Source organism: Choloepus didactylus, chromosome 19, assembly GCF_015220235.1.
Source record: "Choloepus didactylus isolate mChoDid1 chromosome 19, mChoDid1.pri, whole genome shotgun sequence".
Classification (NCBI taxonomy): Eukaryota; Metazoa; Chordata; class Mammalia; order Pilosa; family Megalonychidae; genus Choloepus; species Choloepus didactylus.
The window spans coordinates 28,397,336-28,423,531 of NC_051325.1; the positions used below are offsets into that span (position 1 = coordinate 28,397,336).

At 39.0% G+C, this 26,196-nt stretch overlaps 1 protein-coding gene across 1 annotated transcript in view; it reads right to left on the minus strand.

Moving 5' to 3' along the window:
* The window catches only part of LOC119515247 (translation initiation factor IF-2-like), a 203,039-nt gene that overhangs the window by 67,836 nt on the left and 109,007 nt on the right, over positions 1-26,196 (minus strand). The gene's annotated exons all lie outside the window — the stretch shown is intronic.

Below are 26,196 nucleotides of genomic sequence, written 5' to 3' on the forward strand. Positions count from 1 at the left end.
AAATTACGAATCATTTTTACCTTCCTCTTTAATACTTTCCTGAAATTTCTAAAATTAGTATAACATGTAATCAGAGGAATCTTACTTTTTTAGCCTCCCACCAGCCAGGCCAGCAAAAAGGACCTCGGGAAGGTCACCCAGACTGATAAGAGAGTAGCTCCTGGGATCATCCTAGTTTGAGTGTTCTCTTTTCTGACCCAGTAAACATAACAGTCAATTTCATTTACAGCCTCCTGGTGAATTTAAAGTCACTCCAGGCTTCCAGAAGAGTTTTTCCTCAACACACACCAATAGATTTTATTTTCCCCACATGCACAAAAAGAAATGGGCCTCCCCCAATATGTTTATGTGCTGGTTAAGAGGGAAGTATTCCTGCTCCTACCATTAGAGTCTTACAGACATTCTTTTTTATTCCCAATTCTCATTAGTCATAACTGTCTCATTGCCTGTTCCGAGCTACTTTCCAATCTAGAAGCATGAAAAGCTGAGCTCCAAAAGCCCAGGGACTTTGTCTGTGTTGATCAATATGGTAAATCCAGTACTGAAAACGTATCAGGTCCATAGTAGAAACTAAATAAATACTGAATCCATGGATGGATGGATGGATGGATGGATGGATGGATGGATGGATGGACTGACATGTGGATGGATGGGTGGATGGGTAGATGAGTGGATAGATGGATAGATGGATAGATGGATAGATGGATGGATGGATGGATGATGGAAACCCTCTTCATTGCCAAAACAAAACAAAGGGAGCTAAAATTTAGGGTAAACTACTCAGTCAAATTCTATACCCTGGAGCCCTAAAACGAAGTAAGAGTTTCAGATAAAACCTGACAGAGGTTCAATTGATAATTAAGCCAAAGAAACACAATAAGATCAGACTAAAAGTAAGAAACCAAGTAGCCCTTATTTCTTTAACTTAATGAATCAACTTACCATTTTGAATCAATCAATCAAGTCTTACTTAATCTGGAGCCAATGATCCTAGTAGTTTAGTCACAGCTTTCCTTATTTCTACTTCATGGCCTTTCTGTTACCCACAATGGCATATTTTATTTTTTTAAAGATGCCTGCAACAGTATCTCTCATCTCACAGGCTCTTCTGAAATGTGACCTCCCTCAATAGTTGGAGTCTATTTCTCCATCTCCTTGAATCTGCATGCACCCTGTGACTGCTTTAGCTAATAGACTGTGGGATTTAGTGAGCCACCATGTCTCCACATGGGCTGCTGAAGAGACCACATGAAGAGGCCCTGAGACCTTTGGAAAGAGAGAGGGACCCAGCCGAGCCCACCCTTCCAGACATGTACCAAGGCCCAGGCATGCGTGTGAAGCCATCTTAGACCCTCCTGATAAGGCCAGCCACTGAATGGATGCCACTGAGCGATCCTATTCGACACTATGCAGGAACAGAAGAATCGCCTGGCTGAGCCCACCCAAACTGCTACCCATGATATCATGAGCTATGATAAAATGAATGTTATTTTAAACTGCTAAGTTTTGGTGTAGTTTGTTACACCACAATATATAACTGGAACACTTATCTTCAATCATTTCATTAAACTTTCACAAGATATGGCTTTAATTCATTTGGTCAAAGTATAACAGGATAACAGCAGAGAAACTAACTTCTCCTTGTAGGTTTATTAGAATAAGAAATCAATGGAATTTTCCCTTCACAAATCCTCCACCCCACCCCCATAAATAAAAAAGTGGTGCAGGTGAGCAAACTGAGCTTTGAGTCCCAAAGGCCTGTGGAATTCTTTGTTCCCAGAATAAAGAGGCTTTCGTTTCCAACAAGAAGTGGAGTCTATGTCCCCTCCCTTGAACCAGGTGGGCCTTCATAACCATGTAAGCCAACAGAACATAGTAAAAATGATGCTATGTAACTTCCAAGGGAAGGTCACAAAAGGCAATACAGCTTCTGCCTAACTCTCTCTCTCGGGAGGCTTACTCTAAGAACCCAATTACTTTACTTAGTCAAAGGCCAGACCACATGGAGAGACCACGTGTCAATGTTCCAAACAAAAGCCCCAGATGAGCTCCTAAATAACAGCTAGCATCAATCGTCAGAAATGTGACTAAGATGACTTCAGCCCCAGCCTCTCTCTGACTGCCACCTCATGAGACATCCTGAGCAACAACGACCCAGCTGAGCCTAGCAGGCCACCAGAACCATGAAATATAATAATAATAAAAGACTGTGGTGGTTTTATGACACTAAATTTGGAGTTGCTTGTTATGGAGCAATAGATAACCAAAATACTGGGTCTTACTGTCCTATGTAAAAATAACCAGTTTAGACCATGAGCAGGGTATCGGGGCTGGAAGAAGAAAACAACAGAAGGGTGCACCCACCCTGACATCCTGTAGAGACCGGGAGGAGACAGTAAAAAAAAAACATTTGGGGAACAATTCAGTATGGGCCTAAACCCATCTTTTAGGACATGGGTAGGTGAAGCCGAAAATAAGAGAAAATAAGAAAGTAAGAGAAAATAGAGGAAAAAATAAAATTCCTTTAACTATTTCTTATTGACAACTTGAGAAATAAAAAAGAATTTAAAGAAAGATAATTTGTATTTTGAGGTTTAAGGCCTGAGAATTAAGTTCAATATGTTCCAGCATATGCACCTCCCTTGTTTGTGTCTTTATAGTATGTCAAGTGTCAGCCCAAACTGACATATCAAACTAAAAGATTTGGCTCACATTGGAACACCCCAAAACACTGTTGCTAAATACCATAATCCATCCTCCCTTTTCCAATAGAGCAGTAAATGCCAACCTTTTCTTACCAGGAAACCCTTTTATTATTTTCCTCATAGACACTATTGCTTGAAATATTTTGTCTATGGTCTATACTGCAAGTGTTAAGTAATTATTAATGTCCCATCTTTTACTAATCTAAGATATAAAATGGCAAAACAATTTTTTTAATTAGCTAAGTTTCTCTAATTCTGATCAAAACTATATATATATATATGTATTGTTCTTGCTGTTTTCACTAACATATTCAAACTCCACTCAGATAAACATGCATTTCCTTTGAGATGTTTTGAAAAACCCTCTTGTCCAGTGTCTCCTTCTACCTGGGTCCACCAGTGGACACACCGTGTTCTCCCATAGCAGCTCTGGGAAGCAGCATTGGACTGTTCTCCTGAGAGGAGTTTCTCCTGCTTGGACCACCAAGGGCCCTAGATCCAAGGCCACAAGTCCAAAGCTTCACCAACAACCTATGTTGTGACCTGGAATAAGAAAAGGAGCTGAGCTGAAGTCCTTCTCTCAAATTTCATCTGGAAATATGGAGAGAATTTGCCAGGGAGGGTGAAAGGAAAGAGCGGCTGGCAATGTTCCTGCAGAGCCCTTGTGGCTGGACCTGCATATATTTCTCCCCTCCTGCATCCTGGCTTTATTCGGCCCTTCATTGGCCAGATCAGGGATGTTCCACTTCTCCTGGGGACCTGCGAAAGTGTCTTCTTGCAGTGAAAGCCCCACTGCTTGAGGTAAGTTGTGTGAGTTCCCAATTAACCAAACATTCTAACCAGAACAAGCCCTGTCAAACCTCCGTGATATTCTGGGGCACACCCACCTGAATGGCAAAAACGAAAAAGACAGAAAACACACAGGTGTTGGGGAGGCTGCAGAGCAACTGGACATCTCGTGATGGCTGGTGCTAGTGTAAATTCGTACAGCCACTTTAGAAAACTCTTCAACTATGTCTAGTAAAACTCACCAAATGATTACCCTATAGTCCAGCAATTCCACTCCTATGTTTATGCCTAACAGAAATAAGTTCATATGTTTAACAAAATACATGTGCTAGAATGTCCATAGTGGTTTGCAATAAGTAAACTTTTGCAATTGCAAAAAGTAGAAACTATCTAAATGGTCACTGACAGTAAAATGGATAAATACCACGATCTACTCATACAACGAAATGCTAAACAATGAGGGGGGAAGGATCCTACATCTATAACAATAGGGAAGAATCTCAAAAACACAATATTGAGTGAAATAAACTAGACACGAATAACTCATAGAGAATGACCTATTCATATGAAGTAAACAAATGCGCAAAACTAATCTATGGGGTTAGAAGCTGGGACAGTGGCTACCTTTGGGTAGGCAGTGACCAGTTGAGGGCACCAGGAGGCATGTGGGATGCCAATAATTTTTCATTTCGTTATTTGGGAAATGTTTACCTACCCAGATATGGTCACTTTGAACATTCATAGAGCTGTATACTTATGAGTTGTGCACTTTTCTGTGTGTATATTACACTTCAATAAAAAGTTGTAAATTGGCTTAAACTATTACCTCTAAGTGTCTGGTGTCCAGACAGCCCCAGTTCAAGCGCCACTGAAAGACACTGCTTTCATGGTTTTTGTTTTGTTTCATTTTTTGTTCGCAAATCCTCTCCTTCCATTCACTTATTTTTTTATTAGAGAAGTTTTAAGTTTACACAAAAATCATGCAGAAAATAGAGTTCCCATATAATCCCGTGCACGCACACACACACACACGTGCATAGTTTTCCCTATTATTAACATTTTGCACTAGTGTGGTAACTTTATTACAATTGGTGAAAGAATATTATAATATTTATACTATTCACTATAGTCCATATTTTATAATAGGGTTCACTGTTTGTTTTATAGTCCTATGTTTGTTTGTTTATTCTAGTAACATATATACAACCTAACTCCCCCCCTTTAATTGCATTCAAATATATAATTCATTGGTATTAACTGTATTCACAATGCTGGGCTACCATCTCCATCACCTTTTTTCTTTTTTATCTTCATTTTATTGAGATATATTCACATACCACGCAGTCATACAAAACAAATCGTACTTTCGATTGTTTACAGTACCATTACATAGTTGTACATTCATCACCTAAATCAATCCCTGACACCTTCATTATCACACACACAAAAATAACAAGAGTAATAATTAGAGTGAAAAAGAGCAATTGAAGTAAAAAAGAACACTGGGTACCTTTGTCTGTTTGTTTCCTTCCCCTATTTTTCTACTCATCCATCCATAAACTAGACAAAGTGGAGTGTGGTCCTTATGGCTATTCCAATCCCATTGTCACCCCTCATAAGCTACATTTTTATACAACTGTCTTCGAGATTCATGGGTTCTGGGTTGTAGTTTGATAGTTTCAGGTATCCACCACCAGCTACCCCAATTCTTTGGAACCTAAAAAGGGTTGTCTAAAGTGTGCGTAAGAGTGCCCACCAGAGTGACCTCTCGGCTCCTTTTGGAATCTCTCTGCCACTGAAGCTTATTTCATTTCCTTTCACATCCCCCTTTTGGTCAAGAAGATGTTCTCCGTCCCACGATGCCAGGTCTATATTCCTCCCCAGGAGTCATATTCCATCTTGCCAGGGAGATTCACTCCCCTGGGTGTCTAATCCCACGTCAGGGGGAGGGCAGTGATTTCACCTTTCAGGTTGGCTTAGCCAGAGAGAGAGGGCCACATCTGAGCAACAAAGAGGCATTCGGGAGGAGGCTCTTAGGCACAACCATAGGGAGGCCTAGCCTCTCCTTTGCAGCAACCGTCTTCCCAAGGGTAAAACTTATGGTAGAGGGCTCAACCCATCAAACCACCAGTCCCCTATGTCTGTGGTCACGTTAGCAACCATCGAGGTGGGGTAGGCGAATACCCCTGCATTCTCCACAGGCTCCTCAAGGGGGCACTACATCTTTTTTTTTCCTTGTTTTTTTTTTTTTTTTTTTTAACTTTCCCTTCTTTTTTAAATCAACTGTATGAAAAAAAAGTTAAAAAGAAAACAAACATACAATAAAAGAACATTTCAAAGAGACCATAACAAGGGAGTAAGAAAAACACAACTAACCTAAGATAACTGCTTAACTTCCAACATGTTCCTACTTTACCCCAAGAAAGTTACATAATATAGCAACATTTCTGTGAACTTGTTCCTACTATATCCATCAGAAATTAACAGACCATAGTCATTCCTGGGCATCCCCAGAACGTTAAATAGCTTATCTGTTCTTCTTGGATTATTGTTCCCCCTTCCTTCATTGCTCTCTATTGCTAGTTCCCCTACATTCTACATTATAAACCATTTGTTTTAAATTTTTCAAAGTTCACATTAGTGGTAGCATGTAATATTTCTCTTTTTGTGCCTGGCTTATTTCGCTCAGCATTATGTCTTCAAGGTTCATCCATGTTGTCATATGTTTCACGAGATCGTTCCTTCTTACTGCCGCGTAGTATTCCATCGTGTGTATATACCACATTTTATTTATCCACTCATCTGTTGAAGGACATTTGGGTTGTTTCCATCTCTTGGCAATTGTGAATAATGCTGCTATGAACATTGGCGTGCAGATATCTGTTCGTGTCACTGCTTTCCGACCTTCCGGGTATATACCGAGAAGTGCAATCGCTGGATCGAATGGTAACTCTATATCTAGTTTTCTAAGGAACTGCCAGACTGACTTCCAGAGTGGCTGAACCATTATACAGTCCCACCAACAATGAATAAGAGTTCCAATTTCTCCACATCCCCTCCAGCATTTGTAGTTTCCTGTTTGTTTAATGGCAGCCATTCTAACCGGTGTTAGATGGTATCTCATTGTGGTCTTAATTTGCATCTCTCTAATAGCTAGTGAAGCTGAACATTTTTTCATGTGTTTCTTGGCCATTTGTATTTCCTCTTCAGAGAACTGTCTTTTCATATCTTTTGCCCATTTTATAATTGGGCTGTCTGTACTATTGTCATTGAGTTGTAGGATTTCTTTGTATATGCAAGATATCAGTCTTTTGTCAGATACATGGTTTCCAAAAATTTTTTCCCATTGAGTTGGCAGCCTCTTTACCTTTTTGAGAAATTCCTTTGAGGTGCAGAAACTTCTAAGCTTGAGGAGTTCCCATTTATCTATTTTCTCTTTTGTTGCTTGTGCTTTGGGTGTAAAGTCTAGGAAGTGGCCGCCTAATACAAGGTCTTGAAGATGTTTTCCTACATTATCTTCTAGGAGTTTTATGGTACTTTGTTTTATATTGAGATCTTTGGTCCATTTTGAGTTAATTTTTGTGTAGGGGGTGAGGTAGGGGTCCTCTTTCATTCTTTTGGATATGGATATCCAACTCTCCCAGCCCCATTTGTTGAAAAGACCATTATGACTCAGTTCAGTGACTTTGGGGGCATTATCAAAGATCAGTCGGCCATAAATCTGAGGGTCTATCCCTGAATTCTCAATTCGATTCCATTGATCTATATGTCTATCTTTGTGCCAGTACCATGCTGTTTTGACAACTGTGGCTTTATAATAAGCTTCAAAGTCAGGGAGTGTAAGTCCTCCCACTTCGTTTTTCTTTTTTAGAGTGTCTTTAGCAATTCGAGGCTTCTTCCCTTTCCAAATAAATTTGATAACTAGCTTTTCCAAGTCTGCAAAGTAGGTTGTTGGAATTTTGATTGGGATTGCATTGAATCTGTAGATGAGTTTGGGTAGAATTGACATCTTAATGACATTTAGTCTTCCTATCCATGAACATGGAATATTTTTCAATCTTTTAAGGTCCCCTTCTATTTCTTTTAGTAAAGTTATGTAGCTTTCTTTGTATAGGTCTTTTACATCTTTGGTTAAGTTGATTCCTAGGTACTTGATTTTTTTTTAGTTGCTATTGAAAATGGTATCTTTTTCTTGAGTGTCTCTTCAGTTTGTTCATTTCTAGCATATAGAAACATTACTGACTTATGTGCATTAACCTTGTATCCCGCTACTTTGCTAAATTTGTTTATTAGCTCTAGTAGCTGTATCGTCGATTTCTCAGGGTTTTCTAGATATAAGATCATATCATCTGCAATGACAGTTTTACTTCTTCTTTTCCAATTTGGATGCCTTTTATTTCTTTGTCTTGCCGGATTGCCCTGGCTAGCACTTCCAGCACAATGTTGAATAACAGTGGTGACAGCGGGCATCCTTGTCTTGTTCCTGATCTTAGAGGGAAGGCTTTCAGTCTCTCACCATTGAGTACTATGCTGGCTGTGGGTTTTTCATATATGCTCTTTATCATGTTGAGGAAGTTTCCTTCAATTCCTACCTTTTGAAGTGTTTTTATCAAAAACGGATGTTGGATTTTGTCAAATGCTTTTTCAGCATCCATTGAGATGATCAATTGATTTTTCCCTTTTGACTTGTTAATGTGTTGTAATACATTGATTGATTTTCTTATGTTGAACCATCCTTGCATGCCTGGAATGAACCCCACTTGGTCATGGTGTATGATTTTTTTAATGTGTCTTTGGATTCGATTTGCAAGTATTTTGTTGAGGATTTTTGCATCTATATTCATTAGGGAGATTGGCCGGTAGTTTTCCTTTTTTGTAGCATCTTTGCCTGGTTTTGGTATTAGATTGATGTTAGCTTCATAAAATCAGTTAGGTAGTATTCCATTTTCTTCAATGTTTTGAAAGAGTTTGAGTAAGATTGGTGTCAGTTCTTTCTGAAAAGTTTGGTAGAATTCCCCTGTGAAGCCATCTGGCCCTAGGCATTTATTTGTGGGAAGATTTTTGATGACTGATTGGATCTCTTTGCTTGTGATGGGTTGGTTGAGGTCTTCTATTTCCTCTGTGTTCAGTCTAGGTTGTTCATATGTTTCCAGGAAATTGTCCATTTCTTCTACATTCTCCAGTTTGTTGCCATACAGTTGTTCATAATATCCTCTTATAATTTTTTTAATTTCTTCAGGATCTGCAGTTATGTCACCTTTTTCATTCATTATTTTGTTTATATGGGTCTTCTCTCTTTTTGATTTTGTCAGTCTAGCTAGGGGCTTGTCAATCTTGTTGATCTTCTCAAAGAACCAACTTTTGGTGATATTTCTCCTCTCTATTGTTTTTTTGTTCTCTATGTCATTTATTTCTGCTTTAATCCTTGTTATTTCTTTTCTTCTACTTGGTTTAGGATTGGTTTGCTGTTCATTTCTAGCTTCTTCAGTTGATCCATTAGTTCTTTGATTTTGGCTCTTTCTTCCTTTTTAATATATGCGTTTAGTGCTATAAATTTCCCCCTTAGCACTGCTTTTGCTGCATCCCATAGGTTTTGGTATGTTGTGTTCTCATTTTCATTCGTCTCTATATATTTAGCAATTTCTCTTGCTATTTCTTCTTTAACCCACTGATTGTTTAGGAGTGTGTTGTTTAACCTCCAGGTATTTGTGAATTTTCTAAGTCTCTGATGGTTATTGACTTCTAATTGTATTCCATTGTGGTCAGAGAATGTGCTTTGAATAATTTCAATCTTTTTAAATTTATTGAGGCTTGTTTTATGTCCCAGCATATGATCTATTCTGGAGAAAGTTCCGTGAGCACTAGAAAAGTATGTGTATCCTGGTGATTTGGGATGTAATGTCCTGTAGATGTCTGTTAAATCTAATTCATTTATCAGATTGTTTAGGTTTTCAATTTCCTTATTGGTCTTCTGTCTGGTTGATCTATCTATAGGAGAGAGTGATGTGTTGAAGTCTCCCACAATTATTGTGGAAACATCAATTGCTTCCTTTAGTTTTGCCAGTGTTTCTCTCATGTATTTTGTGGCACCTTGATTGGGTGCGTAGACATTTACGATTGTTATTTCTTCTTGTTGAATTGCCCCTTTTATTAGTATGTAGTGGCCTTCTTTGTCTCTCAAAACATCCCTGCATTTGAAGTCTATTTTATCTGAGATTAATATTGCTACACCTGCTTTCTTTTGGCTGTAGCTTGCATGAAATATTTTTTTCCATCCTTTCACTTTCAGTTTCTTTGTGTCCCTGTGTCTAAGATGAGTCTCTTGTATGCAACATATTGATGGTTCATTTTTTTTTGATCCATTCTGTGAATCTATATCTTTTAATTGGGGAGTTTAATCCATTTACATTCAACGTTATAACCGTGAAGGCATTTCTTGAATCAGCCATCTTATCCTTTGGTTTATGTTTGTCATATTTTTCCCCTCTCTCTATTAATATCCTTTATTGTACCCATACCGAATCTCTTTAGTACTGAACCTTTCTCCAAGTCTCTCTGTCCTTTCTTTGTTTCTCTGTCTGTAGGGCTCCCTTTAGTATCTCCAGTAGGGCAGGTCTCTTGTTAGCAAATTCTCTCAGCATTTGTTTGTCTGTGAAAAATTTAAACTCTCCCTCAAATTTGAAGGAGAGCTTTGCTGGATAAAGTATTCTTGGCTGGAAATTTTTCTCACTCAGCATTTTAAATATATCGTGCCACTGCCTTCTCGCCTCCATGCTGGCTGCTGAGTAGTCACTACTTAGTCTTATGCTGTTTCCTTTGTATGTGGTCAATTGCTTTTCTCTTGCTGCTTTCAGAACTTGCTCCTTCTCTTCTGTGTTTGACAGTGTGATCAGTATATGTCTCGGAGTGGGTTTATTTGGATTTATTCTATTTGGAGTTCGCTGAGCATTTATGATTTGTGTATTTATGTTGTTTAGAAGATTTGGGAAGTTTTCCCCAACAATTTCTTTGAATACTCTTCCTAGACCTTTACCCTTTTCTTCCCCTTCTGGGACACCAATGAGTCTTATATTCGGACGTTTCATATTATCTATCATATCCCTGAGGTCCATTTCGAGTTTTTCAATTTTTTTCCCCATTCTTTCTTTTATGCTTTCATTTTCCATTCTGTCATCTTCCAGGTCACTGATTCGTTGTTCAACTTCCTCTAGTCTTGTACTATGAGTGTCCAGAATCTTTTTAATTTGGTCAACAGTTTCTTTAATTTCCATAAGATCATCCATTTTTTTATTTAGTCTTGCAATGTCTTCTTTATGCTCTTCTAGGGTCTTCTTGATTTCCTTTGTATCCCGTACTATGGTCTCATTGTTCATCTTTAGTTCTTTGAGTAGCTGCTCTAGGTGCTGTGTCTCTTCTGATCTTTTGATTTGGGTGCTTGGGCTTGGGTGATCCATATCATCTGGTTTTTTCATATGCTTTATAATTTTCTGTTGTTTTTGGCCTCGTGGCATTTGCTGAACTTCATAGGGTTCTTTTAGGATTTGTAGACCAATTGAAGTCCTTATCTCTACTTTATCAGATCTACAGCTTCGTGGAGTACACTTTCTCTAACTAACCAGCAGGTGGCATCCACGAGCCACCTGTTCTCCACAAGCCAGTTCTCCCCTGCTTAGCCTTTTTGGTGAGTGGGGGAGTGAGTCTTGTGGGGTCCAATTGGTGTACCAAGCTTGCGTGTGTAGTTGGTGTTGCCTGCCCTGTATATGGGGCGTGTTTCTGGGCAGTCAGGGAGTGGGGGGGGTGGCCCTAACAATCAAATCTCCCTGGTGATCCTAGAGTTTTAAAGCTGCTGCAATAGTCTAATCCTTCAGTTCAGTCCTGCCACAGTTTGTCTCTGCCACTGACCCACAAGTCCTTGGTATTGGCGTATGGCTCCTGAGACTTGCAAGTGGGCCCCTCTTCCAGGCTGTGCACCCCGGGTCCTCTGTTGAGGGATGACTGTGCTATGTCACAGGTGAGTGCCATCCCCCCAGGGCAGTTCTGGGCTGCTGGGCTGTGTAGGGAGGCTTCCAGTCTGAGATTTCGCTGATCTCAGCAGTTCCACGTTTTCATGAGTGTTGTATGAAGTATGCCCAAAGTCAGATTGCTCTGTGGTGTCCAGTCCACGCAGTTCCTGGCTTTCTACCTACTTTCCTGGAGGAGTAACTAAAACATACAGCTCACCAGTCCGCCATCTTGCCCAGCCTCCTCCATCACCTTTTTATCAAAACTTTTCCATCACCCCACCAGAAACTCTGTGGAAATTAAGCTTTAACTCCCTATTCCGTAACCCCACCCTGTATCCCTGGGTTTTGCAGCTGTTTTAGGTAAGAACAATTAAAACTGACTATTTCATTCTACCTGAGCCTCACCAAAATCAACACCAATATATTATGAAACAGCATGCCAAATATCAGGATAACACTATACTCAAGCTTTCATCTATTGGCATAACCATTTGTTTAACCATTTATCAAGTTAGCAAATTATAATTGTTTGAAATAATGACCTAACAAAAAGACAAAAATTTCGAAATCCTGATTTTAAAAAATGTTTCCTAGGGCTGTATTATACACTTTTGACCACATCCTTTTTAAAATAAAACTTAAGTGATGTGATTTAGAAAAAGCTACAGCTTCTGGCGATGCCAATTGAGATGATTTTGTTCTGTATCCCAAGCTTGAGCCTCTTCATTTTTAAATTGTCTGTGACTTCCTTGTTTTGTCCTACTTGTGGACATCTGGTATTGTAAGAGTAAGAGTGGAAGAGTTTGATTAATGCCTAAATTCAGTTATAGTCACAGGGTTCAATTTCTAGGCTTCCAGTTTGGACCGTACTCACTGTTGATGTGAAAGAGAAGAATGTCAATCCTCTTGTTCTCCTCTTTAAAAACGTTTTTGAAAAAATATGGTATTTAAGAATGCCACATTACTTTACAACCCACTCTTATCACAAATGCAGAACAGGATACTTTGGACCAGATTCCACCTAAATTGGCAAAAGTTTGTCCTGGCATCATCCACTTCCTGGAAGTCAATATATTTGTTATGCAACTCAAAAGACAAGGCTAGTTGTTGACCTAACAATAGTACAGCTGCAAACTGAGAAAACACCCCGGTCCTCTCAGGAGGGTTAAAAGAAAATACAAAACTACATCATTTGTACAGGCAGAAGTGACTAAATACAGCCCCATGGGCAAAATCAAGTATTTGACCCATCTTTTCTGAGGGTAAAAAAAAAAAGAAAGATTTTCCTTATGACAAGACTATGTCTGCAGGAGTAAATGGACAAATCTGGTGAACGTGATTTTCTGAATAGAGTCAAGCTTCCAAACAAAGAAGAAAACTAATTGATTAACTCTATGGCAAGGACTCGTCTTTGTTGGCATACCCCATGATTTGGGATCTGCATTACCTAGAAATGCACTGTCCAATGAAACATGTGACTCCTGAGCACTTGAAATGTGGTTAATACAACTGAGAAACCAAATTTTAATTATATTTCTTTTTTTTTACTTTATTTTAAAATTTAAAAAATGATGCTCAATTCAGTTATTGGAAAACTAGTGAGTATGTTTAGAACAACTTAGATCTGTGAATCTAGCTTTTCACTCATATCACATATTTCTGAAATAAACGCAGGTTCTAAAATGAAAAGTGCTCTAAATAGAAAATTCACACTGATTTTAAAGATGTAGTATGAAAAAACAATGTAAAATATCTTAATTTTTTATATCTACTACACTTGAAATGATAATATTTTGGAAATATTTTGGAAATATTGAGATTAATTTCACAGGTTTCTTTTTACTGTTTTAACGTGGCTATAAGAAAATTTAAAATTAAATGTGTGGCTCACATTATATTTCTACTGGTCAGCCTTGCTCTAGAGAATTACCTTAATTCAATCCACTTTTGGAATGAGACTCTATTCAATGAATGACAGATACTATGTCTTGCTTTGTATTAACCTTGTGATATACACAATAGTTATCTGCCAAAACAGATATCAATTGCATTTTTAACTCTTTTATTCAAAATTTTTATATGCCTCACATGCTGCAAGTACTGTGTTAGATGCTGAGGTTACATAAATAAAAATCACAGCTCCAGTCTTCTGGGATCTTAGAGTCTAAAAAGTCAGTGACCAAGTAAGCCAAAAATTAAATAACAATAATTAAAAATTAAGTCTAGCTCATGACAAGTTAGGAAAAGATATGCCACAGGGCAAGTGGAAATTCAGAGAAGCAACATTTAACTTGGCCAACTGGATGAGTGGAGGAAGATATCCTGGAGAAAAGGACAGTTGAGCAAGGGATTATTCATGCTGTTTGCTTATTGCCTCCTTTTTTCACTAATAATCTATGCAGAACAGCCCACTTTGTATGCATGTTACAAAGTCATGCTCTGTTTATTACTCTTGTCTGAATGTATTCACATCTACTTGGGTTTACAGTTTGTTCAAAAATAATGAGGAGAAGAGATGGGAGTAGGCACTGGTATAGCTGAAGTTTAGTTCAGGTTTGTTGTCTCAGAACACTTTTCCCCAAAACTCACTGCATTCTCTGCCCTGAGGAACCCATTTCTCCTCAGTGTTCAGGATTCCCAGCTTGGAGATCAGCAGATCACCCAAGTGGGAGTTTGGCTGGACTTGGAGTGGAACCCTATGTCTGTGATTGGCTGATTGGTATATGTGCATCTCTGCTCAGTTGCCTCTGGTCAAAGTAGCAAAGCAGTGGCTATTTCTCCTTTCTTCTTCCCCTCATCTCAACTGTTTCTCTAGATGAAGTTGGAAGAATAAAAAGGATGTGTCCCAGCAATCTTTCCGTCAACTCCTGTTTGCTGTTCTCAGTAAAGGATGCCACAAAACCCCCTTACTATCTTTCAGAAAAGTTTGCTTTTCTTCTACCTACCCAGAGAGCTACACTGGCTCTTTCAGTGATTGGCATATCCTTTCAATTTGGTCCAAGTTTCACCATATTTGGCTTATAATTAGAATCCATGACTGCCATTATAGCATTTCCTAGTTTCAATGAATATAGTGAGTTATTGATTTTCATTATTGATTTTCTTGTGCTATTTTGGATGGTTTTCAGAAAAAGATGTCTAACAGAGTCATTAAATCTTTTTACTTAACTGTTAATATCTGTTTTTTCAGGAAGGTCATCCTGGCAGTAGTGTGGAGGGAAAATTAAAGGAAGGTGAGAAAATAAGAATATGTTATTCATTCAACAAATATTTATTGGGTAACTATTCCACCAGGTACTAGAGTAGGGAAATACAGTTATGTAAAAAGCTCTCTGATCTTCTGAAGTTGATGCTCTCTCCTCCATTCACCAGTTTGGGAATGGGGATGGAATAAAATGATTAAATTCAAGATATATTTCAGATACAAAATAAACAAAACTGCGATCATGTTTGGGAAATGGGAAGCAAAAGAAAGGAAAAGGGAACAGTCTAACTTATATCTAGAGTTTACGATTTGGGCAGCAGTGAGGGATGGCATTCCATTCACTAGAATGGGGAATTCAGGACAAGGAGGAAGAAGTTTGACACTAATGATGATTAATTTCATTTTGGAAATGTTGATTTTGCTCTGCAGTGGAGGATTCCAACGTGTGATTGAAAGATTTTGTATGGAGCTGTGTTTAGTGGTCTGGAATAAAATAAATAAATAAACACACACACACATATATCTATATACATATATAAATATATACACAAATACATATGTGTTTGGGCAGAATATTAACATCTTGCATTCCAGAAAGCAAGAAACCAAAATCAAATATTATTAAAGCCATGTCAAAACGGACTTAAGAGCCAACTTGAAGAGGTACTCATTGACCGAAGACACAACAATGAAAAGAAGAAAAATAGCTGCAATGGATTGAAACACATGTGTTTAAATCAGTGAGATTTTAAAAAATACTTAAATGACTAATTGCGTGCCATTGGAGGAACTAAGTGAAGCAAAAGACAAATAAGGGAAAAGAAGCAAGCATTTATCCTTCCCTTCCTTATAGGAATTCTACAAGTAAATAACCAAATAGTAGATACAGAAATATTCCAGCTAACAAATGAAGAATGAGTGGTAGATAGCATTTTCCAAGCCCTAAAGAATGAATGAATCTGGTCATCTTGCATCAATAGTGCCTAACATCACAAAAGGAAGGAAAAGCAGACATTTTGTGCCACCTCTGAGAATAACCATTACTTCCCATAAAATGTCTTGGCAAAAACATCAAACCTAAGTGTGATCAAAGCCTCTGGACTGAACTAGATTGAACCAATTTCAGAAAAACAAAGGACAGAGGAAATTATTAAACTACACCGTGGAGATGAACCAACAAAATCCAGACAGTTATTTTATACCACAAGACAATGCTTTCTTCTACAAATAAATTACAAAGACAAAAAAAGAGATGGGGAGGAGAAACTTGTCATTTAAAAGAAACTTACAATGTATGAACAAATCACAGTGGTCCTCATTTGAATCTTGATTCAAATAAACAAACAGCAAAAACAAATTATGACAATATTGCATATGGGATATTTGATATTACAAAATTACTGTTAATTTTTAGGTATGACATTATATTTTTTAATCTTTTAGAGATACTGAAATACTTACAGATGAAAAGATTTGATGTCTGGAGTTATTTTCAAAATGATATGGGAACCATGGACTAGAGTTAATAATACAATAATAAAAATGTTCTTTCATCCATTGTAACAAATGTACCACTCTAATGCAAGGTGTAAATAATAGGGTGGGATATAGGAACTCTATTTTATGCATGATTTTTCTGAAACCTACAACTTCTCTAATAAACTATATATTAGAGCTTAAATATGTATATATTAGAAAATATACGTATATTTATAAGAACATAAATAGACATTTCTCCAAAGAAAATGTGCACAATAGTCACATGAAAAGATGATCTATGTCATTAGCTGTTAGGGAAATGCAAATCAAAACCACAATAAGATACCACTTTTCATCCATTAAAATAGCTATAAGAAAAATAATAGATGTTGGTGAAGATGTGGAGATTTTAGAACCCTCAAACGTTGCTAGTGGGAATGTAAAATGGTGCAAGCATTGTGTAAAACCATTTGGTGGTTCCTAAAGAAGTTAAAGATAGAATTACTACATGACCCAGCAATTCTACTCCTAGGTATATGCCCAAAAGAATTTAAAATAGGAGTTCAAAATTAAACTTGTACATGAATGTTCATAGCTCCCTATTCAACATAGCCAAAAAGTTAAACAGTCTAAATGTCCATCAATGAATGTATGGATAAACAAAACGTGGTATATATATCCAATGGAATATCATTCAGCCATAAAAAGGAAATACTGATAGATGCCACTACATCGCTGATCCTCAAAAACATTATGCTAAGTGAAAGAAGCTAGTCATAAAAGGCCACATATTATATGATTCCAGTTATAGGAAATATCCAGAATAGGCAAATTCATAAGGACAAAAAGTCAATTCATGGGTACCAGGGCCTGGGAGGAGGGGAGATTGGAAACTGACTGATTAATGGGTAAGGGGTTTCCTTTCAAGGCAATGAAAATATTCTGGAACTAGAGAGTGGAGATGGTCGCGCAATGCTGTGACAATACTAAATGCCACTGAAATGAATACTTTTAAATGGTTAAAGTGGTAAATTTTATGTCATGTGTATTTTACCACGATAAAAAATTGACCAGAATAAATATTTTGGTATATGAATTATATATCAAATAACAATAACAATATGGAGGAGGTAGATAAGGATATAGGTGAAACAAATAAGATTAGCTATGAACTGATGGTGAATTGAATAATATGCAGCTAGGGGTTCATTACACTATCCTCTATATCTCTGCATATGTTGGGAATTTCCCATTAAAAAGTGAATTATTTTATCTATTTATTTGTTTGTTTGTTTGTTTCCTTGTTTCATGGAATTTTCATTATGTCTTGCCACTGACCAGGCATGGATTTCCATAGGGACTGCTTCCCCCTGATATACATGAACACCAGTGAGATCTTGGTTGCTTTGAGTTCAAGAGACTCAGACATTTACTTTTTTTAAGCTACTTTCTAACATCATCAGTGTTAAAAATAGTGGTTACATGACAGCCCACCCATTAAATGCAATGCTGCCAAAATAGTAGACATTTGCAAATGAAACACTGACAAAAAATCCCATAACTAAACAAAAGAAGGAAGACAATGAAATCTAAAGTTTTTCTGTGCACATGAACACAGCTGGAGGAAAACACACACCTCACAGGTTGGTCTCGTTTTAAGTGACCATGAACACCAACTGGACACTTAGCGTTGCCCAGCAGTCAGGTTATATGTGCTGGGTCTATTTGCTCTCCCACCTTCTCTTCTATGCTTACACCTCCAATGCAGGCTCCTCCCCAGGCTCACTCTGTCTGACTTTGCTTCTTTCTGCACTGCGGTAGCCAGAAGAGAACTTCTGCAGACTCCTACCACCAGCCAACAAAAGGCCATGATGCTTTGCCCCAAGTTCTGCTTCCTGACTGCTACTAACGCAAAACCATATGTGCTCCTATCTTAAGTCAATCCCTCATTTTGCTTATTAGACCCCATCTCTGCTCAACTCACATCAGAGACAGTTTACAAAAATCTAACGCCAGAGATGAGAGACAAACAAGCATAAATCTGTCTGACCGTCTCAGTAGCTGCATTTTGTGTATGTGGATATCAGGACTTAGTTGTGTGGCATAACCTAGCTATGAAGTGGCAGCCAGGACTAAAGTACAGCCGTGTCTAATATTTAAAATACATACTTTTCTCTAAGAGTGGTTGTCAGATCACATGTGTCAGAATCACCTGGGATGTTTATTTTAAATGCACCCAGAGAGAGACAGACAGACAGACAGATACAGGATGGTATGAGCTACCCCAGGTCTTACCAGACAAAGGTGAAAGAGAGAATTTAAAAGTAAAGGAGGTTAAAATTAATGAATGCTTGTCCACACTCTCTTCCGTTCCTCCAACCATTCTGACAGTGGCTGTGCATTTCTCCCTAACTCCCCACCCCACCTACATGTCTGTGCTTTATTATGTGGATGGTGGGAATGGTGAGAAATCAGCAGGAAAGATGAGATTTACAGAGTGAAGGGAAAAAAGACAAGGAAATTGAAAAGTCAGAAGAGAGAGAGAGCAAGAATGAATCTGGGAAAAAATAGTTGAAGGGGGTGCTGGTGCATATGTGATAAACACTGCCCGAAATAAAATAATAGGAAGAGAAGAGAAGAGAGAGAAGAGAAAGAGAGGGAGGGAGAAGGTGGGGGGGAGGAAAGGGAGAAAGGGAGGAAGGGAGAGAAAGAAAAACAGAAAGAGAAAGAAAAGAAATAGAGAAAAGGAAAGAAAGAAGGGAGGGAGGAAGAGAAAGAGGGAAGAGGAGGGAGAGAGGGAAGAAGGGGGAAGGGAGGGAGAGAAGGAAGGAAGAGAAAGAATGAGAGGAAAGGATGGAGAGACATAAAACAGTGCGGAAGGGAAAGAGAAAGAGATAAAACAAGCAAAGAAGTAAGAGAGGGAGAAAGAGGAAGAGAAAGAAAAACAGAAAGAGAAAAAGAAAGAAAATAAAGAAATAGAAAGGAAAAGAATAAAGATCTAAGCACAAGTACAGGCTCCATGGGGGCATAAAAGAAGTAATGTGGATAAAGCATGGGACTTCGTGGTCACAGGGTCGGCCCAGAACTGTTCAGCAGCTGTGCCTACAGTAGGGAAGGATTAGAAAGAAGGGGGAGGGAGGGTTACACTGGCATCAATGTGCAACTTGGGTCAAGCCTAAGAGGGGTGGGGGTGGGAGGTTCGGATTGATGCTGCCCACTGTATCTAGAGCTGCCGCTGCCCACTCTGATATGAGTGGAGAATTGTGCTCTAGTCAAATATTCAGATTACAGTAAAATCAAAACATATGGATTGGCTAATCTACTTTAAAAAATTAGACTATGATTAAATATATATAATGCCAATGCTGGCTATGCTGAATATAACTTAATACATTTCCATTTATTCTATAGACACTATGCAAATTTGCAATCATCAATCTTATCACTATTTAACATTGTATGGAGTGGACTTTCCACACATGCTTGCTGAAAAATAGAAATAAAACCAGGGCTTTCCTACTTAAATTTTCCTAAGGGGAAAAAATTAAATGAACCATGGGCCAAAGCAGAAACTCCTATCATAACAGAACTGGAAGAGAGAATAGTAAATAATAAGAAATTTTAATTTTGGATGTGACATGTGCTGTTTAACAGAAAGTAAAACTTCAAGGAAAAGAAATTAGAAAAAAAATGTAAAACGATAAAATAACTTCAAATGTATTTTGAACAGGGAAATTAAGCATGGTACAATGGGGTTACTGATCATCAAACTACTTGCAAAGGGAGATTTAAGCATAGGAAGAGGACAGAAGAAAAGAAAAGAAAAATCAAGACAGTAGAATTAAAGACACAGACTCTGCCAAGGCTGGCTAACAAGTAGGCAGCTCCACAGTGAGGAGGGGCCAGTGGTGAGTCATCTCCCAGCAACCAACAGTAAGGGTGAACCATTTTATCATTTTGTTTTGTATTCTCATAATTTTTCGTTGGCTGCTTTTGTTGTGGTTACTTTCCCCCAATAGAATTTGTCATTAAAGTGACTGCTGGACACAGTCCAGGGTCTGGAAAAATGATGCTTGAACATGAAGCAAGATGACTCCAAGTTCTTATTCATAGATCTTTATCTTTCCATCTGGTTTCAAATGCGGGTGGACTTTAGGTCATTTAAACAGAAGGTGGCTATATAAATGGTGGCACATCCACGGTTTAGAGTTGTACACAACCTCAGCCATTGTCCTACTTTCTTTACGTGAAGTTTGCTCTCTTAATACAGCTTTAGAGTCAAAAGGACACAACAGAGGTTCATTAACAGGATCTCTCTGTTGGATACCTTCGGGCCATGCTACCATGGTCAAGTGCCAATCTCTGAGCCTCCATTTCCTTAGCAATAAAACAAGGATATGGAATGAGTTTAAGTTGTTATGAAATGGAAATTAGTATGTATCAGTCAGCTATTACTATGTAACAAACAACTATAAAACCTCATAGGATTGTTGTGAACTGAAAGTTGGTAGAATGTTAATACTGTTATATACAAGTCAGCTATTGCCGCGTAACAAGCAACCACATAATCTCAGGGGCACACAACAATCAGCATTTATTTCTTGTTCATGCATCTGCAGGTCAGCTCAGGTTCAGCTGAGCTAGGCTGGGTTCAGGTAAGCTTTGCTTCAAGCTGGAGTTAATTTGGGGTCTACTCCATGTTTCTCATTTTCCTGGGTCCAACAGACTATTGGGTTGGGGATAGGGATGCTCTTCTCACAACTTTGGTAGAAATGCTAGAGGAAGGCCAATTGCCCAAGTATATCTTAAGCCTGGCATCAGCTAACACATCCCACTGACCAAACAAGTCAGATGGCCAAGTTCAAAATCAGGGGATGAGATAATCCAATGTCAAGAGACTTGTCAAGAGACGACAGCAAGGATGAGATGTAAGGTATTATTTCTGGGGAATTAAGAAGTGGGACCATAGCCTGGGCAGTGTCCTAAATAATCATGACTATAAAGAAGCAGGAGCATAGCAGTCTAGTCAATTAATGTCAGATAATTATTTATTCTACCATCATCTTCAAAAAACTGTTTTCTAACAGGAAGTCTTTCTTTACCCTGTTTTATCCTCTAAGTTTCCCCAAAATGTACATTCTCTGTTTCTCATGTACATTACTAACATGCCTATTTTTGTACTTGGCTGTATTATTTAAAAGTCATCTCCAAACTGAAAGAATGTAAGAATGTAAACACAAGTTCAGGGGGCATCTTGACGGTCTTGTGCACTCTCCGTCGCATTCCCCATCGCCCAGGAAAGAAGAGAAGCTCGGTGTGCCTGCACTGCTGTTCTTCATAATGAAAGGCACCAAGGAAACTGGAAGAGCATTTAGACTTGGGTTGTCTTCTAGCCGGCTGCCCCTGTTAGAGGCCACTGAAGTCTGTGATACATCAAGGTATGCCAACACAGGGCCTCAAGAGATTGCAGGACTGCCCTCCCCGCTACGTGGAACCCGACTTCCAGGGATGAGCCTGGACCCAGCATCGTGGGATTGAGAAAGACTTCTGGACCAAAAGTGAGAAGAGAAATTAAACCAAGTAAAGTTTCAGTGGCTGAGAGATTTCAAATGGAGTCAAGCAGTCATTCTGGAGGGTATTCTTATGCGCTATATAGATATCCCTTTGTACTTTTTAGTGTACTGGAAGAGCTAAAAGGAAATACCCGAAACTATTGAACTACAACCCAATAGCCTTGGTTCTTGAAGATGACTGTATAACTATGTAGCTTTCATGGTGTGACCAAGTGATCTAGTTTGCTAATGCTATCGGAATGCAAAACACCAGAAATGGATTGGCTTTTATAAAAGGGGGTTTATTTGGTTACACAGTTACAGTCTTAAGGCCATAAAGTGTCCAAGATAACACATGAGCAATAGGGTACCTTCAATGAAGGATGGCCAATGGTGTCCGGAAAACCTCTGTTAGCTGGGAAGGCACATGGCTGGCGTCTGCCCCAAAGTTCTTGTTTCAAAATGGCTTTCTCCCAGGATGTTCCTCTCTAGGCTTCAGCTTCTCTCCAAAATGTCACTCTCAGTTGCTCTTGGGGCATTTGTCCTCTCTTAGCTTCTCCAGAGCAAAAGTCTGCTTTCAAAGGCCGTCTCCAAAATGTCTCTGTAAGCTGAAGCTCCTCTCTGTTTCAGTGCATTCTTCAAAGTGTCCCCCTTGGCCGTAGCTCCTCTTCAAAACATCACTCACAGCTGCACTGAGTTGCCTCTGCCCATCAGCTCATTTATATGGTTCCACTGATCAAGGCCCAACCTAAATGGGTGGGGCCACAACTCCATGGAAATTATCTCATCAGAGTTAACACCTACAGTTGGGTGGGGCAGCTCCAAAGAAACACTCAAAGAAATCTAATCAAAACTGATAAGTCTGCCCACATAAGATTACATCAAAGATAATGGCATTTGGGGACACAATACATTCAAACTGGCACACCAAGTGACTGTGAAAACTTTGTGGCTCAAACTCCCTTTATCCAGTGTATGGACAGATGAGTAGAAAAATGAGGACAAAAAGTAAATTAATAATAGGGGGGGTTGGGAGGGATGGGATGTTTTGGGTGTTCTTTTATACTACTTTTATTTTTATTTTCATTTTCATTTTCTTTTTTTGAAGTAATGGAAATGTCCAAAAATTGATCATGGTGATGAATGCACAACTATATGATACTGTGAACACCTGATTGTACACTTTGGATGACTGTATGCTGTGTGAATATATCTCAATAAAATTGCATTAAAAACCAGAGAGATTACTGGAGGAAGACGAGTGCTATAACCTCACAATGAAATTCAAATGAGTCCTGGGCATTTTTAGAGGACTCTGTGACTTATTTCTGTTCTCCCTTACCTCCCTCAGGGAGGAAAGCTTTCCCAGAAAACACACTCACCTACAGAGATGCAGACCCCTCAGACTAAAAACAGGAATTTGTTGACTCCATAGGCTGTGACGTAGTAAGCCAAAATCATGCCTGCTGGGTCGAGACAACAAGGCAGTTTTAAGGGGCTGTATTTAGACAAGCACTCGTGCCCACCAAAAGCAAGAAAAACCTACCACTGTCAGTCAGCCCAGTGGATGCACCCAACTTCCCAAACAACAGTATCCCCCCATGCAACCCAAAAGAAATGTTGATTTAAATTCTTCGTGCTAATGTGAGTGTGGGATAAAGTGATGTGATTCTTGGCTTGCTGACAGCGAGTTGGGAATGATGTGATAATGGTGTATATATATCCCAGCCTGGGTGCCGAAAAAGAAAAGCAGGACTGTGAAATCACAGCAGGACTCTGCCATTTGCTGCCCTGCTGAGTGTGACAGATACACACTGGGCTGTGTCCAGGCTGTCAGGAGGGGTACACAAACCCCAGGGGTCCAGAAAAATCTTCAAGCTCCTACCAAAAGATTGTGTGGAGAACACTGAGCAGAGAAAAACACCAACATTTTCTATTTAACTATAAATGACAGAAAACCTTTAGATGGGATGGTGCTTTGCCAGGGCCCAGGGAAGAGCTTGAGAAATGACCACCATAACTGGTTTCCCACTTCTGCCACTAACTTCCTGTGTGACCCAGCTGCAGCTTCCCCATCTTTACAACAGAATAGGTGATTCTGAGACACAAAGTAACTTAGTCTCATGAAGCTAAAAAGAAAGGAAGTTGTTCATTGAGATTAGGAGAAGATAATGGTTCCAAAATTATAGTCATTGATATCAGAATGGTTATACTAGTGTACTTAAAAAAAAAATTAGTCTGGAAACTACAGTACAACTGCCCCCCAAAATGCTCAAAATTTCATCAGGAGAGATCTGAAATGTTCACTATAGACAGGAGAATTAATCTGAGATGGAGTTAAAGACACTGTCATAAGAAGTCATATCTTCTTGGCAGCTGACATGGATGACTTTATTTCTTCTTCTCAGTCACACGGTCATTTGGCCATAGATCCTCTCCCCAATGTTACCAAACTCTAACATGTGAAGCGATGGCATGACTAGGCAACCAAGGGTTTGGTTTTCTACTTTCTATATATGGAATATAGTCTGATACTGAGCCCACTCATGGTCACAACAAGAACCTTCAAGAAGCTCAAAATAAGACCGAGACAGATGACTCCATCCTGACACATGCGAAGAGAACGTCTTGGCAGACATCTTCTGTTTCTTCCCAAGACCCTCACAAAAAACCCAGCACAATGATGGCTCACGTGTTTGCTGAACATTGCATGAAATAATGCTGCTCACTCTGCTACTTCCAAAGTCATGTCAAACATCTTCCAAATGTTCCTGCCATGAGACGGATTTAGTGTGAATCCCACACACACCCTTCTGATGTTAGGGGCAGACCCCTGGGCTTTTTATTCCTGGTGGAAAGCTTGCAACAAAGAAGATGACTTTGTCCTACAACCCAGGAATAACTCAAGTACTGTTTTGATTTTGAAGTCTGATACCCAACCCTCAGCACTTTTTCACTGTGTTTCCTCCCATTCCTTTTGAAATCTCACAACTGATCTCAACCCCAGAAGTAAGTCAGTAGAAGCAAGGCTTGATAAAGAAATATTCCCTTCACTTGGTTTTTAGAGAAGGTCAAAAAGCATCATGTTGATTTGGAAAGTTTTCTGAAGCCATTGAAACTCCTGTGAGGATTCTCCCTTCCCAATCCCACATCTAGAATCCCAAAAGTTCCACACAAGTTGAAATATGGCAAAAAAAAATAGCCATAGCCCTAGTGTTTTCCTAAGGCATGTTTTTAGCCTAGGCATCAGTGGGGGGAATAAAAAGCTGTATGGACCTGAATCAGATTTTATAGCAAGTGATAAAAAGCAAATCCCTTGGGGCTGAATTAACTCTGGCAAATTACAGGAAAAAAAAAAAAAAATCAGGTGAGTCATTTTAAATTTATACCTGAGCAAACAAATTAATTTTGTTGTGATTCCAGACCACTTTTTGCCCTCATCTAAGGGGAAGAAGTAGCTCATTTTTGCAGCCTGGGATTTAACAGCCCCTAGTCTTTATGTGCTCGATAATTCCTTGAGGTTGCTTTGTTTTTGTTTTTGTTTTTTGTTTTTCTTAACTCTAAAAATGTTTGAAATTGAACTACACCCTCATTAGCTGGAAACCTTAAACTGGTAGCAAAGCCCAGTTTCTCTCCTACAAACCTTTTTTTTTTCCCTAACATCTGACCCAACAGCTCCTCCCTGCACTGGCAGTCCCTTTCTATTCCATAAAGACAGGCACCCACAGCTGAATTTGAGTCCAGACACCGTATTTTGGGGAATGACTAAAAATACTAGTCTTCCTATTTTTAGCATGGAGAATAAACATTATCTGTGTGTTTCTTGGGCTCCCAGGAGATTGTTTTTAGTCACGGAATTGAATACCCCTCCTTCCCCCCATGGATTATTTTTAAAATGCAGGCTCAGAAATAGCCAACATAAGAACATTGAAAGTCTGACTGCCATCAACACTAGAAATATACTTTCCAGAATCAAAGCTTATGCATTAAATGTGCAATCGACAAAAGTCAGAGGCCTAGAGAAATAACATATTTTTAATGAAGACTTGCCACACCCACACTTGGGGTTATGAGAGGCAGTAACTCATAATCTATCGAATGAACTGGGTGAGAAATTGTAATGAGAACTAGGGATGAAGGGGGACTGAATCGAGAGAGAGTGGACTAGACGAGAAGGAGCATTCAGAGGGTAGGGAAGAGCCTCAATTAATTTGGTCAACTGGGGAAATTCAGAGGAAGCCGAAGTTCATGTCCTTTCTATTGGTTTTTAAACTGTTGGGTCACCGCCATGTCAGAGCCTGCAGTGAAACTGGTGATAAAGAAAGAATTTATATCCAACACCACACCTAAAGGGGTCCCTGTACCGAACCCCAAGCTTTAGAGAGTCCCACTCTGACCTTCATCAGCTACAAACGTCCCCAAATAATGAGGAGTCATGAGGCCAAAGGGATGAGCCCCTGGGA